The sequence below is a fragment of the Crinia signifera genome, chromosome 3, assembly GCF_055691185.1.
Source record: "Crinia signifera chromosome 3, ASM5569118v1, whole genome shotgun sequence".
In the NCBI taxonomy this organism is placed as follows: Eukaryota; Metazoa; Chordata; class Amphibia; order Anura; family Myobatrachidae; genus Crinia; species Crinia signifera.
The window spans coordinates 337,226,680-337,244,554 of record NC_139219.1 but is presented as its reverse complement, the minus strand read 5'-3'; the positions used below and the strand labels follow the sequence as shown (position 1 = coordinate 337,244,554).

The window sequence follows — 17,875 nt, the reverse complement described above, 5'->3', positions numbered from 1 at the left end:
CTTCCGCTGCGCCACTCTGCTAATCATATAAACAGCTTCAGCTCCTGAAAGCTTACCTCTTGACAAGAAAGTACCAATTTGTTTTTTTGTTCTTCAATGGAGGAAGAGTTTTACAAAAGATCTCCAGATGTTGGCCTTTTACACATATTTCAATAAATCATTTTTAGATCACTAATTTGATACAACTTTAGAGGGGTCTCTGTGGCGCAATCGGTTAGCGCGTTCGGCTGTTAACCGAAAGGTTGGTGGTTCAATCCCACCCAGGGACGTAGTCGACTTTTTGGTCACATTTTGGAGAACTAGATGTTGACAAGTTAAAACATTAAATCACCTCTTGTGGTATAGTGTTCCTGATCTTAAGTCACAGAAGCTCCTGAAAGCTTCACTCTTCATCAGAAAGTACCAATGTTTCTCCTCTGTTCTTCAGTAGATAAAGAATCTTACAAAAGCTCTTTAAAATAATGACTATTAAATCTATGTCTAGGAATTTTTTTATGGTACTAACTTGAATCTAGTCTTATTTTGTTGACTTGGAACAATCAGTCAGCACATTTGGTTTCTATCTCAAAGGTTTGTGGTTTAATCCCACCCAGGGATATTTTTGACCGTGTGATCATATTTTGAAAAACCTTAGGTAGACAAGTTAAAACATAAAACCACCTCTTGTTATGCAGTATATCTAGACTTCACTGATACAATTCCTCTTAAAAGTAGTTAATTACGTAAGTTTTTAGGAAACCATTGAAGCACATTTTAGTGTTTGTACCAATGTGTTTCTTTGTTCTTTAATGGATGAACAGTTTTACTAAATCTCTTTTTTAACATAATAAAAAAGATAGAACTGAGCCAAAATATTAATCTCAGTTTTGTATTGGTTTAATCAACAAATAATTATAAAAAAACAAAGATAGCAGAGGATGGTTTCGATCCATCGACCTCTGGGTTATGGGCCCAGCACGCTTCCGCTGCGCCACTCTGCTAATCATATAAACAGCTTCAGCTCCTGAAAGCTTACCTCTTGACAAGAAAGTACCAATTTGTTTTTTTGTTCTTCAATGGAGGAAGAGTTTTACAAAAGATCTCCAGATGTTGGCCTTTTACACATATTTCAATAAATCATTTTTAGATCACTAATTTGATACAACTTTAGAGGGGTCTCTGTGGCGCAATCGGTTAGCGCGTTCGGCTGTTAACCGAAAGGTTGGTGGTTCAATCCCACCCAGGGACGTAATCGACTTTTTGGTCACATTTTGGAGAACTAGATGTTGACAAGTTAAAACATGAAATCACCTCCTGTGGTATAGTGTTCCTGATCTTAAGTCACAGAAGCTCCTGAAAGCTTCACTCTTCATCAGAAAGTACCAATGTTTCTCCTCTGTTCTTCAGTAGATAAAGAATCTTACAAAAGCTCTTTAAAATAATGACTATTAAATCTATGTCTAGGAATTTTTTTATGGTACTAACTTGAATCTAGTCTTATTTTGTTGACTTGGAACAATCAGTCAGCACATTTGGTTTCTATCTCAAAGATTTGTGGTTTAATCCCACCCAGGGATATTTTTGACCGTGTGATCATATTTTGAAGAACCTTAGGTAGACAAGTTAAAACATAAAACCACCTCTTGTTATGCAGTATATCTAGACTTCTCTGATACAATTCCTCTTAAAAGTAGTTAATTAGGTAAGTTTTTTAGGAAACCATTGAAGCACATTTTAGTGTTTGTACCAATGTGTTTCTATGTTCTTTAATGGATGAACAGTTTTACTAAATCTCTTTTTTAACATAATAAAAAAGATAGAACTGAGCCAAAATATTAATCTCAGTTTTGTATTGGTTTAATCAACAAATAATTATAAAAAAAACAAAGATAGCAGAGGATGGTTTCGATCCATCAACCTCTGGGTTATGGGCCCAGCACGCTTCCGCTGCGCCACTCTGCTAATCATATAAACAGCTTCAGCTCCTGAAAGCTTACCTCTTGACAAGAAAGTACCAATTTGTTTTTTTGTTCTTCAATGGAGGAAGAGTTTTACAAAAGATCTCCAGATGTTGGCCTTTTACACATATTTCAATAAATCATTTTTAGATCACTAATTTGATACAACTTTAGAGGGGTCTCTGTGGCGCAATCGGTTAGCGCGTTCGGCTGTTAACCGAAAGGTTGGTGGTTCAATCCCACCCAGGGACGTAATAAACTTTTTGGTCACATTTTGGAGAACTAGATGTTGACAAGTTAAAACATTAACTCACCTCTTGTGGTATAGTGTTCCTGATCTTAAGTCACAGAAGCTCCTGAAAGCTTCACTCTTCATCAGAAAGTACCAATGTTTCTCCTCTGTTCTTCAGTAGATAAAGAATCTTACAAAAGCTCTTTAAAATAATGACTATTAAATCTATGTCTAGGAATTTTTTTATGGTACTAACTTGAATCTAGTCTTATTTTGTTGACTTGGAACAATCAGTCAGCACATTTGGTTTCTATCTCAAAGATTTGTGGTTTAATCCCACCCAGGGATATTTTTGACCGTGTGATCATATTTTGAAGAACCTTAGGTAGACAAGTTAAAACATAAAACCACCTCTTGTTATGCAGTATATCTGGACTTCTATGATACAATTCCTCTTAAAAGTAGTTAATTAGGTAAGTTTTTAGGAAACCATTGAAGCACATTTTAGTGTTTGTACCAATGTGTTTCTTTGTTCTTTAATGGATGAACAGTTTTACTAAATCTCTTTTTTAACATAATAAAAAAGATAGAACTGAGCCAAAATATTAATCTCAGTTTTGTATTGGTTTAATCAACAAATAATTATAAAAAAACAAAGATAGCAGAGGATGGTTTCGATCCATCGACCTCTGGGTTATGGGCCCAGCACGCTTCCGCTGCACCACTCTGCTAATCATATAAACAGCTTCAGCTCCTGAAAGCTTACCTCTTGACACGAAAGTACCAATTTGTTTTTTTGTTCTTCAATGGAGGAAGAGTTTTACAAAAGATCTCCAGATGTTGGCCTTTTACACATATTTCAATAAATCATTTTTAGATCACTAATTTGATACAACTTTAGAGGGGTCTCTGTGGCGCAATCGGTTAGCGCGTTCGGCTGTTAACCGAAGGGTTGGTGGTTCAATCCCATCCAGGGACGTAATCGACTTTTTGGTCACATTATGGAGAACTAGATGTTGACAAGTTAAAACATTAAATCACCTCTTGTGGTATAGTGTTCCTGATCTTAAGTCACAGAAGCTCCTGAAAGCTTCACTCTTCATCAGAAAGTACCAATGTTTCTCCTCTGTTCTTCAGTAGATAAAGAATCTTACAAAAGCTCTTTAAAATAATGACTATTAAATCTATGTCTAGGAATTTTTTTATGGTACTAACTTGAATCTTGTCTTATTTTGTTGACTTGGAACAATCAGTCAGCACATTTGGTTTCTATCTCAAAGGTTTGTGGTTTAATCCCACCCAGGGATATTTAAAGAATAAATCATTTTTAGATCACTAATTTGATACAACTTTAGAGGGGTCTCTGTGGCGCGTTCGGCTGTTAACCGAAAGGTTGGTGGTTCAATCCCACCCAGGGACGTAATCGACTTTTTGGTCACATTTTGGAGAACTAGATGTTGACAAGTTAAATTATTAAATCACCTCTTGTGGTATAGTGTTCCTGATCTTAAGTCACAGAAGCTCCTGAAAGCTTCACTCTTCATCAGAAAGTACCATTGTTTCTCCTCTGTTCTTCAGTAGATAAAGAATCTTACAAAAGCTCTTTAAAATAATGACTATTAAATCTATGTCTAGGAATTTTTTTATGGTACTAACTTGAATCTAGTCTTATTTTGTTGACTTGGAACAATCAGTCAGCACATTTGGTTTCTATCTCAAAGGTTTGTGGTTTAATCCCACCCAGGGATATTTAAAGAATAAATCATTTTTAGATCACTAATTTGATACAACTTTAGAGGGGTCTCTGTGGCGCGTTCGGCTGTTAACCGAAAGGTTGGTGGTTCAATCCCACCCAGGGACGTAATCGACTTTTTGGTCACATTTTGGAGAACTAGATGTTGACAAGTTAAAACATTAAATCACCTCTTGTGGTATAGTGTTCCTGATCTTAAGTCACAGAAGCTCCTGAAAGCTTCACTCTTCATCAGAAAGTACCAATGTTTCTCCTCTGTTCTTCAGTAGATAAAGAATCTTACAAAAGCTCTTTAAAATAATGACTATTAAATCTATGTCTAGGAATTTTTTTATGGTACTAACTTGAATCTAGTCTTGTTTTGTTGACTTGGAACAATCAGTCAGCACATTTGGTTTCTATCTCAAAGGTTTGTGGTTTAATCCCACCCTGGGATATTTTTGACCTTGTGATCATATTTTGAAGAACCTTAGGTAGACAAGTTAAAACATAAAACCACCTCTTGTTATGCAGTATATCTAGACTTCTCTGATACAATTCCTCTTAAAAGTAGTTAATTAGGTAGTGTTTTTAGGAAACCATTGAAGCACATTTAAGTGTTTGTACCAATGTGTTTCTTTGTTCTTTAATTGATGAACAGTTTTACTAAATCTCTTTTTTAACATAATAAAAAAGATAGAACTGAGCCAAAATATTAATCTCAGTTTTGTATTGGTTTAATCAACAAATAATTATAAAAAAAACAAAGATAGCAGAGGATGGTTTCGATCCATCGACCTCTGGGTTATGGGCCCAGCACGCTTCCGCTGCGCCACTCTGCTAATCATATAAACAGCTTCAGCTCCTGAAAGCTTACCTCTTGACAAGAAAGTACCAATTTGTTTTTTTGTTCTTCAATGGAGGAAGAGTTTTACAAAAGATCTCCAGATGTTGGCCTTTTACACATATTTCAATAAATCATTTTTAGATCACTAATTTGATACAACTTTCGAGGGGTCTCTGTGGCGCAATCGGTTAGCGCGTTCGGCTGTTAACCGAAAGGTTGGTGGTTCAATCCCACCCAGGGACGTAATCGACTTTTTGGTCACATTTTGGAGAACTAGATGTTGACAAGTTAAAACATTAAATCACCTCTTGTGGTATAGTGTTCCTGATCTTAAGTCACAGAAGCTCCTGAAAGCTTCACTCTTCATCAGAAAGTACCAATGTTTCTCCTCTGTTCTTCAGTAGATAAAGAATCTTACAAAAGCTCTTTAAAATAATGACTATTAAATCTATGTCTAGGAATTTTTTTATGGTACTAACTTGAATCTAGTCTTATTTTGTTGACTTGGAACAATCAGTCAGCACATTTGGTTTCTATCTCAAAGGTTTGTGGTTTAATCCCACCCAGGGATATTTTTGACCTTGTGATCATATTTTGAAGAACCTTAGGTAGACAAGTTAAAACATAAAACCACCTCTTGTTATGCAGTATATCTAGACTTCTCTGATACAATTCCTCTTAAAAGTAGTTAATTAGGTAAGTTTTTAGGAAACCATTGAAGCACATTTAAGTGTTTGTACCAATGTGTTTCTTTGTTCTTTAATGGATGAACAGTTTTACTAAATCTCTTTTTTAACATAATAAAAAAGATAGAACTGAGCCAAAATATTAATCTCAGTTTTGTATTGGTTTAATCAACAAATAATTATAAAAAAAACAAAGATAACAGAGGATGGTTTCGATCCATCGACCTCTGGGTTATGGGCCCAGCACGCTTCCGCTGCGCCACTCTGCTAATCATATAAACAGCTTCAGCTCCTGAAAGCTTACCTCTTGACAAGAAAGTACCAATTTGTTTTTTTGTTACTCAATGGAGGAAGAGTTTTACAAAAGATCTCCAGATGTTGGCCTTTTACACATATTTCAATAAATCATTTTTAGATCACTAATTTGATACAAGTTTAGAGGGGTCTCTGTGGCGCAATCGGTTAGCGTGTTCGGCTGTTAACCGAAAGGTTGGTGGTTCAATCCCACCCAGGGACGTAATCGACTTTTTGGTCACATTTTGGAGAACTAGATGTTGACAAGTTAAAACATTAAATCACCTCTTGTGGTACAGTGTTCCTGATCTTAAGTCACAGAAGCTCCTGAAAGCTTCACTCTTCATCAGAAAGTACCAATGTTTCTCCTCTGTTCTTCAGTAGATAAAGAATCTTACAAAAGCTCTTTAAAATAATGACTATTAAATCTATGTCTAGGAATTTTTTTATGGTACTAACTTGAATCTAGTCTTATTTTGTTGACTTGGAACAATCAGTCAGCACATTTGGTTTCTATCTCAAAGGTTTGTGGTTTAATCCCACCCAGGGATATTTAAAGAATAAATCATTTTTAGATCACTAATTTGATACAACTTTAGAGGGGTCTCTGTGGCGCGTTCGGCTGTTAACCGAAAGGTTGGTGGTTCAATCCCACCCAGGGACGTAATCGACTTTTTGGTCACATTTTGGAGAACTAGATGTTGACAAGTTAAAACATTAAATCACCTCTTGTGGTATAGTGTTCCTGATCTTAAGTCACAGAAGCTCCTGAAAGCTTCACTCTTCATCAGAAAGTACCAATGTTTCTCCTCTGTTCTTCAGTAGATAAAGAATCTTACAAAAGCTCTTTAAAATAATGACTATTAAATCTATGTCTAGGAATTTTTTTATGGTACTAATTCGAATCTAGTCTTATTTTGTTGACTTGGAACAAACAGTCAGCACATTTGGTTTCTATCTCAAAGGTTTGTGGTTTAATCCCACCCAGGGATATTTTTGACCTTGTGATCATATTTTGAAGAACCTTAGGTAGACAAGTTAAAACGTAAAACCACCTCTTGTTATGCAGTATATCTAGACTTCTCTGATACAATTCCTCTTAAAAGTAGTTAATTAGGTAAGTTTTTAGGAAACCATTGAAGCACATTTTTAGTGTTTGTACCAATGTGTTTCTTTGTTCTTTAATGGATGAACAGTTTTACTAAATCTCTTTTTTAACATAATAAAAAAGATAGAACTGAGCCAAAATATTAATCTCAGTTTTGTATTGGTTTAATCAACAAATAATTATAAAAAAACAAAGATGGCAGAGGATGGTTTCGATCCATCGACCTTTTGGGCCCAGCACGCCTTCGCTGCGCCACTTTGCTAATCATATAAACAGCTTCAGCTCCTGAAAGCTTACCCCTTGACAAGAAAGTACCAATTTGTTTTTTTGTTCTTCAATGGAGGAAGAGTTTTACAAAAGATCTCCAGATGTTGGCCTTTTACACATATTTCAATAAATCATTTTTAGATCACTAATTTGATACAACTTTAGAGGGGTCTCTGTGGCGCAATCGGTTAGTGCGTTCGGCTGTTAACCGAAAGGTTGGTGGTTCAATCCCACCCAGGGACGTAATCGACTTTTTGGTCACATTTTGGAGAACTAGATGTTGACAAGTTAAAACATTAAATCACCTCTTGTGGTATAGTGTTCCTGATCTTAAGTCACAGAAGCTCCTGAAAGCTTCACTCTTCATCAGAAAGTACCAATGTTTCTCCTCTGTTCTTCAGTAGATAAAGAATCTTACAAAAGCTCTTTAAAATAATGACTATTAAATCTATGTCTAGGAATTTTTTTATGGTACTAACTTGAATCTAGTCTTATTTTGTTGACTTGGAACAATCAGTCAGCACATTTGGTTTCTATCTCAAAGGTTTGTGGTTTAATCCCACCCTGGGATATTTTTGACCTTGTGATCATATTTTGAAGAACCTTAGGTAGACAAGTTAAAACATAAAACCACCTCTTGTTATGCAGTATATCTAGACTTCTCTGATACAATTCCTCTTAAAAGTAGTTAATTAGGTAAGTTTTTAGGAAACTATTGAAGCACATTTTAGTGTTTGTACCAATGTGTTTCTTTGTTCTTTAATGGATGAACAGTTTTACTAAATCTCTTTTTTAACATAATAAAAAAGATAGAACTGAGCCAAAATATTAATCTCAGTTTTGTATTGGTTTAATCAACAAATAATTATAAAAAAAACAAAGATAGCAGAGGATGGTTTCGATCCATCGACCTCTGGGTTATGGGCCCAGCACGCTTCCGCTGCGCCACTCTGCTAATCATATAAACAGCTTCAGCTCCTGAAAGCTTACCTCTTGACAAGAAAGTACCAATTTGTTTTTTTGTTACTCAATGGAGGAAGAGTTTTACAAAAGATCTCCAGATGTTGGCCTTTTACACATATTTCAATAAATCATTTTTAGATCACTAATTTGATACAAGTTTAGAGGGGTCTCTGTGGCGCAATCGGTTAGCGTGTTCGGCTGTTAACCGAAAGGTTGGTGGTTCAATCCCACCCAGGGACGTAATTGACTTTTTGGTCACATTTTGGAGAACTAGATGTTGACAAGTTAAAACATTAAATCACCTCTTGTGGTATAGTGTTCCTGATCTTAAGTCACAGAAGCTCCTGAAAGCTTCACTCTTCATCAGAAAGAACCATTGTTTCTCCTCTGTTCTTCAGTAGATAAAGAATCTTACAAAAGCTCTTTAAAATAATGACTATTAAATCTATGTCTAGGAATTTTTTTATGGTACTAACTTGAATCTTGTCTTATTTTGTTGACTTGGAACAATCAGTCAGCACATTTGGTTTCTATCTCAAAGGTTTGTGGTTTAATCCCACCCAGGGATATTTAAAGAATAAATCATTTTTAGATCACTAATTTGATACAACTTTAGAGGGGTCTCTGTGGCGCGTTCGGCTGTTAACCGAAAGGTTGGTGGTTCAATCCCACCCAGGGACGTAATCGACTTTTTGGTCACATTTTGGAGAACTAGATGTTGACAAGTTAAAACATTAAATCACCTCTTGTGGTATAGTGTTCCTGATCTTAAGTCACAGAAGCTCCTGAAAGCTTCACTCTTCATCAGAAAGTACCATTGTTTCTCCTCTGTTCTTCAGTAGATAAAGAATCTTACAAAAGCTCTTTAAAATAATGACTATTAAATCTAAGTCTAGGAATTTTTTTATGGTACTAACTTGAATCTAGTCTTATTTTGTTGACTTGGAACAATCAGTCAGCACATTTGGTTTCTATCTCAAAGGTTTGTGGTTTAATCCCACCCAGGGATATTTAAAGAATAAATCATTTTTAGATCACTAATTTGATACAACTTTAGAGGGGTCTCTGTGGCGCGTTCGGCTGTTAACCGAAAGGTTGGTGGTTCAATCCCACCCAGGGACGTAATCGACTTTTTGGTCACATTTTGGAGAACTAGATGTTGACAAGTTAAAACATTAAATCACCTCTTGTGGTATAGTGTTCCTGATCTTAAGTCACAGAAGCTCCTGAAAGCTTCACTCTTCATCAGAAAGTACCAATGTTTCTCCTCTGTTCTTCAGTAGATAAAGAATCTTACAAAAGCTCTTTAAAATAATGACTATTAAATCTATGTCTAGGAATTTTTTTATGGTACTAACTTGAATCTAGTCTTATTTTGTTGACTTGGAACAATCAGTCAGCACATTTGGTTTCTATCTCAAAGGTTTGTGGTTTAATCCCACCCTGGGATATTTTTGACCTTGTGATCATATTTTGAAGAACCTTAGGTAGACAAGTTAAAACATAAAACCACCTCTTGTTATGCAGTATATCTAGACTTCTCTGATACAATTCCTCTTAAAAGTAGTTAATTAGGTAAGTTTTTAGGAAACCATTGAAGCACATTTTAGTGTTTGTACCAATGTGTTTCTTTGTTCTTTAATGGATGAACAGTTTTACTAAATCTCTTTTTTAACATAATAAAAAAGATAGAACTGAGCCAAAATATTAATCTCAGTTTTGTATTGGTTTAATCAACAAATAATTATAAAAAAAACAAAGATAGCAGAGGATGGTTTCAATCCATCGACTTCTGGGTTATGGGCCCAGCACGCTTCCGCTGCGCCACTCTGCTAATCATATAAACAGCTTCAGCTCCTGAAAGCTTACCTCTTGACAAGAAAGTACCAATTTGTTTTTTTGTTCTTCAATGGAGGAAGAGTTTTACAAAAGATCTCCAGATGTTGGCCTTTGACACATATTTCAATAAATCATTTTTAGATCACTAATTTGATACAACTTTAGAGGGGTCTCTGTGGCGCAATCGGTTAGCGTGTTCGGCTGTTAACCGAAAGGTTGGTGGTTCAATCCCACCCAGGGACGTAATCGACTTTTTGGTCACATTTTGGAGAACTAGATGTTGACAAGTTAAAACATTAAATCACCTCTTGTGGTATAGTGTTCCTGATCTTAAGTCACAGAAGCTCCTGAAAGCTCCACTCTTCATCAGAAAGTACCAATGTTTCTCCTCTGTTCTTCAGTAGATAAAGAATCTTACAAAAGTTCTTTAAAATAATGACTATTAAATCTATGTCTAGGAATTTTTTTATGGTACTAACTTGAATCTAGTCTTATTTTGTTGACTTGGAACAATCAGTCAGCACATTTGGTTTCTATCTCAAAGGTTTGTGGTTTAATCCCACCCTGGGATATTTTTGACCTTGTGATCATATTTTGAAGAACCTTAGGTAGACAAGTTAAAACATAAAACCACCTCTTGTTATGCAGTATATCTAGACTTCTCTGATACAATTCCTCTTAAAAGTAGTTAATTAGGTAAGTTTTTAGGAAACCATTGAAGCACATTTAAGTGTTTGTACCAATGTGTTTCTTTGTTCTTTAATGGATGAACAGTTTTACTAAATCTCTTTTTTAACATAATAAAAAAGATAGAACTGAGCCAAAATATTAATCTCAGTTTTGTATTGGTTTAATCAACAAATAATTATAAAAAAACAAAGATAGCAGAGGATGGTTTCAATCCATCGACCTCTGGGTTATGGGCCCAGCACGCTTCCGCTGCGCCACTCTGCTAATCATATAAACAGCTTCAGCTCCTGAAAGCTTACCTCTTGACAAGAAAGTACCAATTTGTTTTTTTGTTCTTCAATGGAGGAAGAGTTTTACAAAAGATCTCCAGATGTTGGCCTTTTACACATATTTCAATAAATCATTTTTAGATCACTAATTTGATACAACTTTAGAGGGGTCTCTGTGGCGCAATCGGTTAGCGCGTTCGGCTGTTACAACTTTAGAGGGGTCTCTGTGGCGCAATCGGTTAGCGCGTTCGGCTGTTAACCGAAAGGTTGGTGGTTCAATCCCACCCAGGGACGTAATCGACTTTATGGTCACATTTTGGAGAACTAGATGTTGACAAGTTAAAACATTAAATCACCTCTTGTGGTATAGTGTTCCTGATCTTAAGTCACAGAAGCTCCTGAAAGCTTCACTCTTCATCAGAAAGTACCAATGTTTCTCCTCTGTTCTTCAGTAGATAAAGAATCTTACAAAAGCTCTTTAAAATAATGACTATTAAATCTATGTCTAGGAATTTTTTTATGGTACTAACTTGAATCTAGTCTTATTTTGTTGACTTGGAACAATCAGTCAGCACATTTGGTTTCTATCTCAAAGGTTTGTGGTTTAATCCCACCCTGGGATATTTTTGACCTTGTGATCATATTTTGAAGAACCTTAGGTAGACAAGTTAAAACATAAAACCACCTCTTGTTATGCAGTATATCTAGACTTCTCTGATACAATTCCTCTTAAAAGTAGTTAATTAGGTAAGTTTTTTAGGAAACCATTGAAGCACATTTTAGTGTTTGTACCAATGTGTTTCTTTGTTCTTTAATGGATGAACAGTTTTACTAAATCTCTTTTTTAACATAATAAAAAAGATAGAACTGAGCCAAAATATTAATCTCAGTTTTGTATTGGTTTAATCAACAAATAATTATAAAAAAAAACAAAGATAGCAGAGGATGGTTTCGATCCATCGACCTCTGGGTTATGGGCCCAGCACGCTTCCGCTGCGCCACTCTGCTAATCATATAAACAGCTTCAGCTCCTGAAAGCTTACCTCTTGACAAGAAAGTACCAATTTGTTTTTTTGTTCTTCAATGGAGGAAGAGTTTTACAAAAGATCTCCAGATGTTGGCCTTTTACACATATTTCAATAAATCATTTTTAGATCACTAATTTGATACAACTTTAGAGGGGTCTCTGTGGCACAATCGGTTAGCGCGTTCGGCTGTTAACCGAAAGGTTGGTGGTTCAATCCCACCCAGGGACGTAATCGACTTTTTGGTCACATTTTGGAGAACTAGATGTTGACAAGTTAAAACATTAAATCACCTCTTGTGGTATAGTGTTCCTGATCTTAAGTCACAGAAGCTCCAGAAAGCTTCACTCTTCATCAGAAAGTACCAATGTTTCTCCTCTGTTCTTCAGTAGATAAAGAATCTTACAAAAGCTCTTTAAAATAATGACTATTAAATCTATGTCTAGGAATTTTTTTATGGTACTAACTTGAATCTAGTCTTATTTTGTTGACTTGGAACAATCAGTCAGCACATTTGGTTTCTATCTCAAAGGTTTGTGGTTTAATCCCACCCAGGGATATTTTTGACCGTGTGATCATATTTTGAAGAACCTTAGGTAGACAAGTTAAAACATAAAACCACCCTTTGTTATGCAGTATATCTAGACTTCACTGATACAATTCCTCTTAAAAGTAGTTAATTACGTAAGTTTTTAGGAAACCATTGAAGCACATTTTAGTGTTTGTACCAATGTGTTTCTTTGTTCTTTAATGGATGAACAGTTTTACTAAATCTCTTTTTTAACATAATAAAAAAGATAGAACTGAGCCAAAATATTAATCTCAGTTTTGTATTGGTTTAATCAACAAATAATTATAAAAAAACAAAGATAGCAGAGGATGGTTTCGATCCATCGACCTCTGGGTTATGGGCCCAGCACGCTTCCGCTGCGCCACTCTGCTAATCATATAAACAGCTTCAGCTCCTGAAAGCTTACCTCTTGACAAGAAAGTACCAATTTGTTTTTTTGTTCTTCAATGGAGGAAGAGTTTTACAAAAGATCTCCAGATGTTGGCCTTTTACACATATTTCAATAAATCATTTTTAGATCACTAATTTGATACAACTTTAGAGGGGTCTCTGTGGCGCAATCGGTTAGCGCGTTCGGCTGTTAACCGAAGGGTTGGTGGTTCAATCCCACCCAGGGACGTAATCGACTTTTTGGTCACATTATGGAGAACTAGATGTTGACAAGTTAAAACATGAAATCACCTCTTGTGGTATAGTGTTCCTGATCTTAAGTCACAGAAGCTCCTGAAAGCTTCACTCTTCATCAGAAAGTACCAATGTTTCTCCTCTGTTCTTCAGTAGATAAAGAATCTTACAAAAGCTCTTTAAAATAATGACTATTAAATCTATGTCTAGGAATTTTTTTATGGTACTAACTTGAATCTAGTCTTATTTTGTTGACTTGGAACAATCAGTCAGCACATTTGGTTTCTATCTCAAAGGTTTGTGGTTTAATCCCACCCAGGGATATTTTTGACCGTGTGATCATATTTTGAAGAACCTTAGGTAGACAAGTTAAAACATAAAACCACCTCTTGTTATGCAGTATATCTAGACTTCACTGATACAATTCCTCTTAAAAGTAGTTAATTACGTAAGTTTTTAGGAAACCATTGAAGCACATTTTAGTGTTTGTACCAATGTGTTTCTTTGTTCTTTAATGGATGAACAGTTTTACTAAATCTCTTTTTTAACATAATAAAAAAGATAGAACTGAGCCAAAATATTAATCTCAGTTTTGTATTGGTTTAATCAACAAATAATTATAAAAAAACAAAGATAGCAGAGGATGGTTCCTATCCATCGACCTCTGGGTTATGGGCCCAGCACGCTTCCGCTGCGCCACTCTGCTAATCATATAAACAGCTTCAGCTCCTGAAAGCTTACCTCTTGACAAGAAAGTACCAATTTGTTTTTTTGTTCTTCAATGGAGGAAGAGTTTTACAAAAGATCTCCAGATGTTGGCCTTTTACACATATTTCAATAAATCATTTTTAGATCACTAATTTGATACAACTTTAGAGGGGTCTCTGTGGCGCAATCGGTTAGCGTGTTCGGCTGTTAACCGAAAGGTTGGTGGTTCAATCCCACCCAGGGACGTAATCGACTTTTTGGTCACATTTTGGAGAACTAGATGTTGACAAGTTAAAACATTAAATCACCTCTTGTGGTATAGTGTTCCTGATCTTAAGTCACAGAAGCTCCTGAAAGCTTCACTCTTCATCAGAAAGTACCAATGTTTCTCCTCTGTTCTTCAGTAGATAAAGAATCTTACAAAAGCTCTTTAAATTAATGACTATTAAATCTATGTCTAGGAATTTTTTTATGGTACTAACTTGAATCTAGTCTTATTTTGTTGACTTGGAACAATCAGTCAGCACATTTGGTTTCTATCTCAAAGGTTTGTGGTTTAATCCCACCCAGGGATATTTTTGACCGTGTGATCATATTTTGAAGAACCTTAGGTAGACAAGTTAAAACATAAAACCACCTCTTGTTATGCAGTATATCTAGACTTCACTGATACAATTCCTCTTAAAAGTAGTTAATTAGGTAATTTTTTCAGGAAACCATTGAAGCACATTTTAGTGTTTGTACCAATGTGTTTCTTTGTTCTTTAATGGATGAACAGTTTTACTAAATCTCTTTTTTAACATAATAAAAAAGATAGAACTGAGCCAAAATATTAATCTCAGTTTTGTATTGGTTTAATCAACAAATAATTATAAAAAAACAAAGATAGCAGAGGATGGTTTCGATCCATCGACCTCTGGGTTATGGGCCCAGCACGCTTCCGCTGCGCCACTCTGCTAATAATATAAACAGCTTCAGCTCCTGAAAGCTTACCTCTTGACAAGAAAGTACCAATTTGTTTTTTTGTTCTTCAATGGAGGAAGAGTTTTACAAAAGATCTCCAGATGTTGGCCTTTTACACATATTTCAATAAATCATTTTTAGATCACTAATTTGATACAACTTTAGAGGGGTCTCTGTGGCGCAATCGGTTAGCGCGTTCGGCTGTTAACCGAAAGGTTGGTGGTTCAATCCCACCCAGGGACGTAATCGACTTTTTGGTCACATTTTGGAGAACTAGATGTTGACAAGTTAAAACATTAAATCACCTCTTGTGGTATAGTGTTCCTGATCTTAAGTCACAGAAGCTCCTGAAAGCTTCACTCTTCATCAGAAAGTACCAATGTTTCTCCTCTGTTCTTCAGTAGATAAAGAATCTTACAAAAGCTCTTTAAAATAATGACTATTAAATCTATGTCTAGGAATTTTTTTATGGTACTAACTTGAATCTAGTCTTATTTTGTTGACTTGGAACAATCAGTCAGCACATTTGGTTTCTATCTCAAAGGTTTGTGGTTTAATCCCACCCAGGGATATTTTTGACCGTGTGATCATATTTTGAAGAACCTTAGGTAGACAAGTTAAAACATAAAACCACCTCTTGTTATGCAGTATATCTAGACTTCACTGATACAATTCCTCTTAAAAGTAGTTAATTACGTAAGTTTTTAGGAAACCATTGAAGCACATTTTAGTGTTTGTACCAATGTGTTTCTTTGTTCTTTAATGGATGAACAGTTTTACTAAATCTCTTTTTTAACATAATAAAAAAGATAGAACTGAGCCAAAATATTAATCTCAGTTTTGTATTGGTTTAATCAACAAATAATTATAAAAAAACAAAGATAGCAGAGGATGGTTTTGATCCATCGACCTCTGGGTTATGGGCCCAGCATGCTTCCGCTGCGCCACTCTGCTAATCATATAAACAGCTTCAGCTCCTGAAAGCTTACCTCTTGACAAGAAAGTACCAATTTGTTTTTTTGTTCTTCAATGGAGGAAGAGTTTTACAAAAGATCTCCAGATGTTGGCCTTTGACACATATTTCAATAAATCATTTTTAGATCACTAATTTAATACAACTTTAGAGGGGTCTCTGTGGCGCAATCGGTTAGCGCGTTCGGCTGTTAACCGAAAGGTTGGTGGTTCAATCCCACCCAGGGACGTAAGTGACTTTTTGGTCACATTTTGGAGAACTAGATGTTGACAAGTTAAAACATGAAATCACCTCTTGTGGTATAGTGTTCCTGATCTTAAGTCACAGAAGCTCCTGAAAGCTTCACTCTTCATCAGAAAGTACCAATGTTTCTCCTCTGTTCTTCAGTAGATAAAGAATCTTACAAAAGCTCTTTAAAATAATGACTATTAAATCTATGTCTAGGAATTTTTTTATGGTACTAACTTGAATCTAGTCTTATTTTGTTGACTTGGAACAATCAGTCAGCACATTTGGTTTCTATCTCAAAGGTTTGTGGTTTAATCCCACCCAGGGATATTTTTGACCGTGTGATCATATTTTGAAGAAAATTAGGTAGACGAGTTAAAACATAAAACCACCTCTTGTTATGCAGTATATCTAGACTTCACTGATACAATTCCTCTTAAAAGTAGTTAATTACGTAAGTTTTTAGGAAACCATTGAAGCACATTTAAGTGTTTGTACCAATGTGTTTCTTTGTTCTTTAATGGATGAACAGTTTTACTAAATCTCTTTTTTAACATAATAAAAAAGATAGAACTGAGCCAAAATATTAATCTCAGTTTTGTATTGGTTTAATCAACAAATAATTATAAAAAAACAAAGATAGCAGAGGATGGTTCCTATCCATCGACCTCTGGGTTATGGGCCCAGCACGCTTCCGCTGCGCCACTCTGCTAATCATATAAACAGCTTCAGCTCCTGAAAGCTTACCTCTTGACAAGAAAGTACCAATTTGTTTTTTTGTTCTTCAATGGAGGAAGAGTTTTACAAAAGATCTCCAGATGTTGGCCTTTTACACATATTTCAATAAATCATTTTTAGATCACTAATTTGATACAACTTTAGAGGGGTCTCTGTGGCGCAATCGGTTAGCGCGTTCGGCTGTTAACCGAAAGGTTGGTGGTTCAATCCCACCCAGGGACGTAATCGACTTTTTGGTCACATTTTGGAGAACTAGATGTTGACAAGTTAAAACATTAAATCACCTCTTGTGGTATAGTGTTCCTGATCTTAAGTCACAGAAGCTCCTGAAAGCTTCACTCTTCATCAGAAAGTACCAATGTTTCTCCTCTGTTCTTCAGTAGATAAAGAATCTTACAAAAGCTCTTTAAAATAATGACTATTAAATCTATGTCTAGGAATTTTTTTATGGTACTAACTTGAATCTAGTCTTATTTTGTTGACTTGGAACAATCAGTCAGCACATTTGGTTTCTATCTCAAAGGTTTGTGGTTTAATCCCACCCAGGGATATTTTTGACCGTGTGATCATATTTTGAAGAACCTTAGGTAGACAAGTTAAAACATAAAACCACCTCTTGTTATGCAGTATATCTAGACTTCACTGATACAATTCCTCTTAAAAGTAGTTAATTACGTAAGTTTTTAGGAAACCATTGAAGCACATTTTAGTGTTTGTACCAATGTGTTTCTTTGTTCTTTAATGGATGAACAGTTTTACTAAATCTCTTTTTTAACATAATAAAAAAGATAGAACTGAGCCAAAATATTAATCTCAGTTTTGTATTGGTTTAATCAACAAATAATTATAAAAAAACAAAGATAGCAGAGGATGGTTTCGATCCATCGACCTCTGGGTTATGGGCCCAGCACGCTTCCGCTGCGCCACTCTGCTAATCATATAAACAGCTTCAGCTCCTGAAAGCTTACCTCTTGACAAGAAAGTACCAATTTGTTTTTTTGTTCTTCAATGGAGGAAGAGTTTTACAAAAGATCTCCAGATGTTGGCCTTTGACACATATTTCAATAAATCATTTTTAGATCACTAATTTGATACAACTTTAGAGGGGTCTCTGTGGCGCAATCGGTTAGCGCGTTCGGCTGTTAACCGAAAGGTTGGTGGTTCAATCCCACCCAGGGACG

General features: G+C 35.5%; 16 non-coding genes across 16 annotated transcripts; all 16 read left to right on the top strand.

The window, feature by feature from the left end:
* Window positions 1-195: 195 nt before the first annotated feature.
* On the top strand, window positions 196-269 carry TRNAN-GUU (transfer RNA asparagine (anticodon GUU)). Its single transcript has one exon. It is a non-coding gene; the product is annotated as a tRNA-Asn (tRNA).
* An 885-nt stretch (window positions 270-1,154) lies between these two features.
* Window positions 1,155-1,228, top strand: TRNAN-GUU (transfer RNA asparagine (anticodon GUU)). Its single transcript has one exon. It is a non-coding gene; the product is annotated as a tRNA-Asn (tRNA).
* An 887-nt stretch (window positions 1,229-2,115) lies between these two features.
* On the top strand, window positions 2,116-2,189 carry TRNAN-GUU (transfer RNA asparagine (anticodon GUU)). The gene has a single exon. It is a non-coding gene; the product is annotated as a tRNA-Asn (tRNA).
* An 885-nt stretch (window positions 2,190-3,074) lies between these two features.
* On the top strand, window positions 3,075-3,148 carry TRNAN-GUU (transfer RNA asparagine (anticodon GUU)). The gene has a single exon. It is a non-coding gene; the product is annotated as a tRNA-Asn (tRNA).
* A 1,769-nt stretch (window positions 3,149-4,917) lies between these two features.
* TRNAN-GUU (transfer RNA asparagine (anticodon GUU)) lies at window positions 4,918-4,991 on the top strand. The gene has a single exon. It is a non-coding gene; the product is annotated as a tRNA-Asn (tRNA).
* Window positions 4,992-5,877: 886 nt separating this feature from the next.
* TRNAN-GUU (transfer RNA asparagine (anticodon GUU)) lies at window positions 5,878-5,951 on the top strand. Its single transcript has one exon. It is a non-coding gene; the product is annotated as a tRNA-Asn (tRNA).
* A 2,281-nt stretch (window positions 5,952-8,232) lies between these two features.
* TRNAN-GUU (transfer RNA asparagine (anticodon GUU)) lies at window positions 8,233-8,306 on the top strand. The gene has a single exon. It is a non-coding gene; the product is annotated as a tRNA-Asn (tRNA).
* Window positions 8,307-10,074: 1,768 nt separating this feature from the next.
* Window positions 10,075-10,148, top strand: TRNAN-GUU (transfer RNA asparagine (anticodon GUU)). The gene has a single exon. It is a non-coding gene; the product is annotated as a tRNA-Asn (tRNA).
* A 936-nt stretch (window positions 10,149-11,084) lies between these two features.
* TRNAN-GUU (transfer RNA asparagine (anticodon GUU)) lies at window positions 11,085-11,158 on the top strand. Its single transcript has one exon. It is a non-coding gene; the product is annotated as a tRNA-Asn (tRNA).
* Window positions 11,159-12,046: 888 nt separating this feature from the next.
* Window positions 12,047-12,120, top strand: TRNAN-GUU (transfer RNA asparagine (anticodon GUU)). Its single transcript has one exon. It is a non-coding gene; the product is annotated as a tRNA-Asn (tRNA).
* An 885-nt stretch (window positions 12,121-13,005) lies between these two features.
* TRNAN-GUU (transfer RNA asparagine (anticodon GUU)) lies at window positions 13,006-13,079 on the top strand. The gene has a single exon. It is a non-coding gene; the product is annotated as a tRNA-Asn (tRNA).
* An 885-nt stretch (window positions 13,080-13,964) lies between these two features.
* TRNAN-GUU (transfer RNA asparagine (anticodon GUU)) lies at window positions 13,965-14,038 on the top strand. The gene has a single exon. It is a non-coding gene; the product is annotated as a tRNA-Asn (tRNA).
* Window positions 14,039-14,924: 886 nt separating this feature from the next.
* On the top strand, window positions 14,925-14,998 carry TRNAN-GUU (transfer RNA asparagine (anticodon GUU)). The gene has a single exon. It is a non-coding gene; the product is annotated as a tRNA-Asn (tRNA).
* Window positions 14,999-15,883: 885 nt separating this feature from the next.
* On the top strand, window positions 15,884-15,957 carry TRNAN-GUU (transfer RNA asparagine (anticodon GUU)). The gene has a single exon. It is a non-coding gene; the product is annotated as a tRNA-Asn (tRNA).
* An 885-nt stretch (window positions 15,958-16,842) lies between these two features.
* On the top strand, window positions 16,843-16,916 carry TRNAN-GUU (transfer RNA asparagine (anticodon GUU)). Its single transcript has one exon. It is a non-coding gene; the product is annotated as a tRNA-Asn (tRNA).
* An 885-nt stretch (window positions 16,917-17,801) lies between these two features.
* TRNAN-GUU (transfer RNA asparagine (anticodon GUU)) lies at window positions 17,802-17,875 on the top strand. Its single transcript has one exon. It is a non-coding gene; the product is annotated as a tRNA-Asn (tRNA).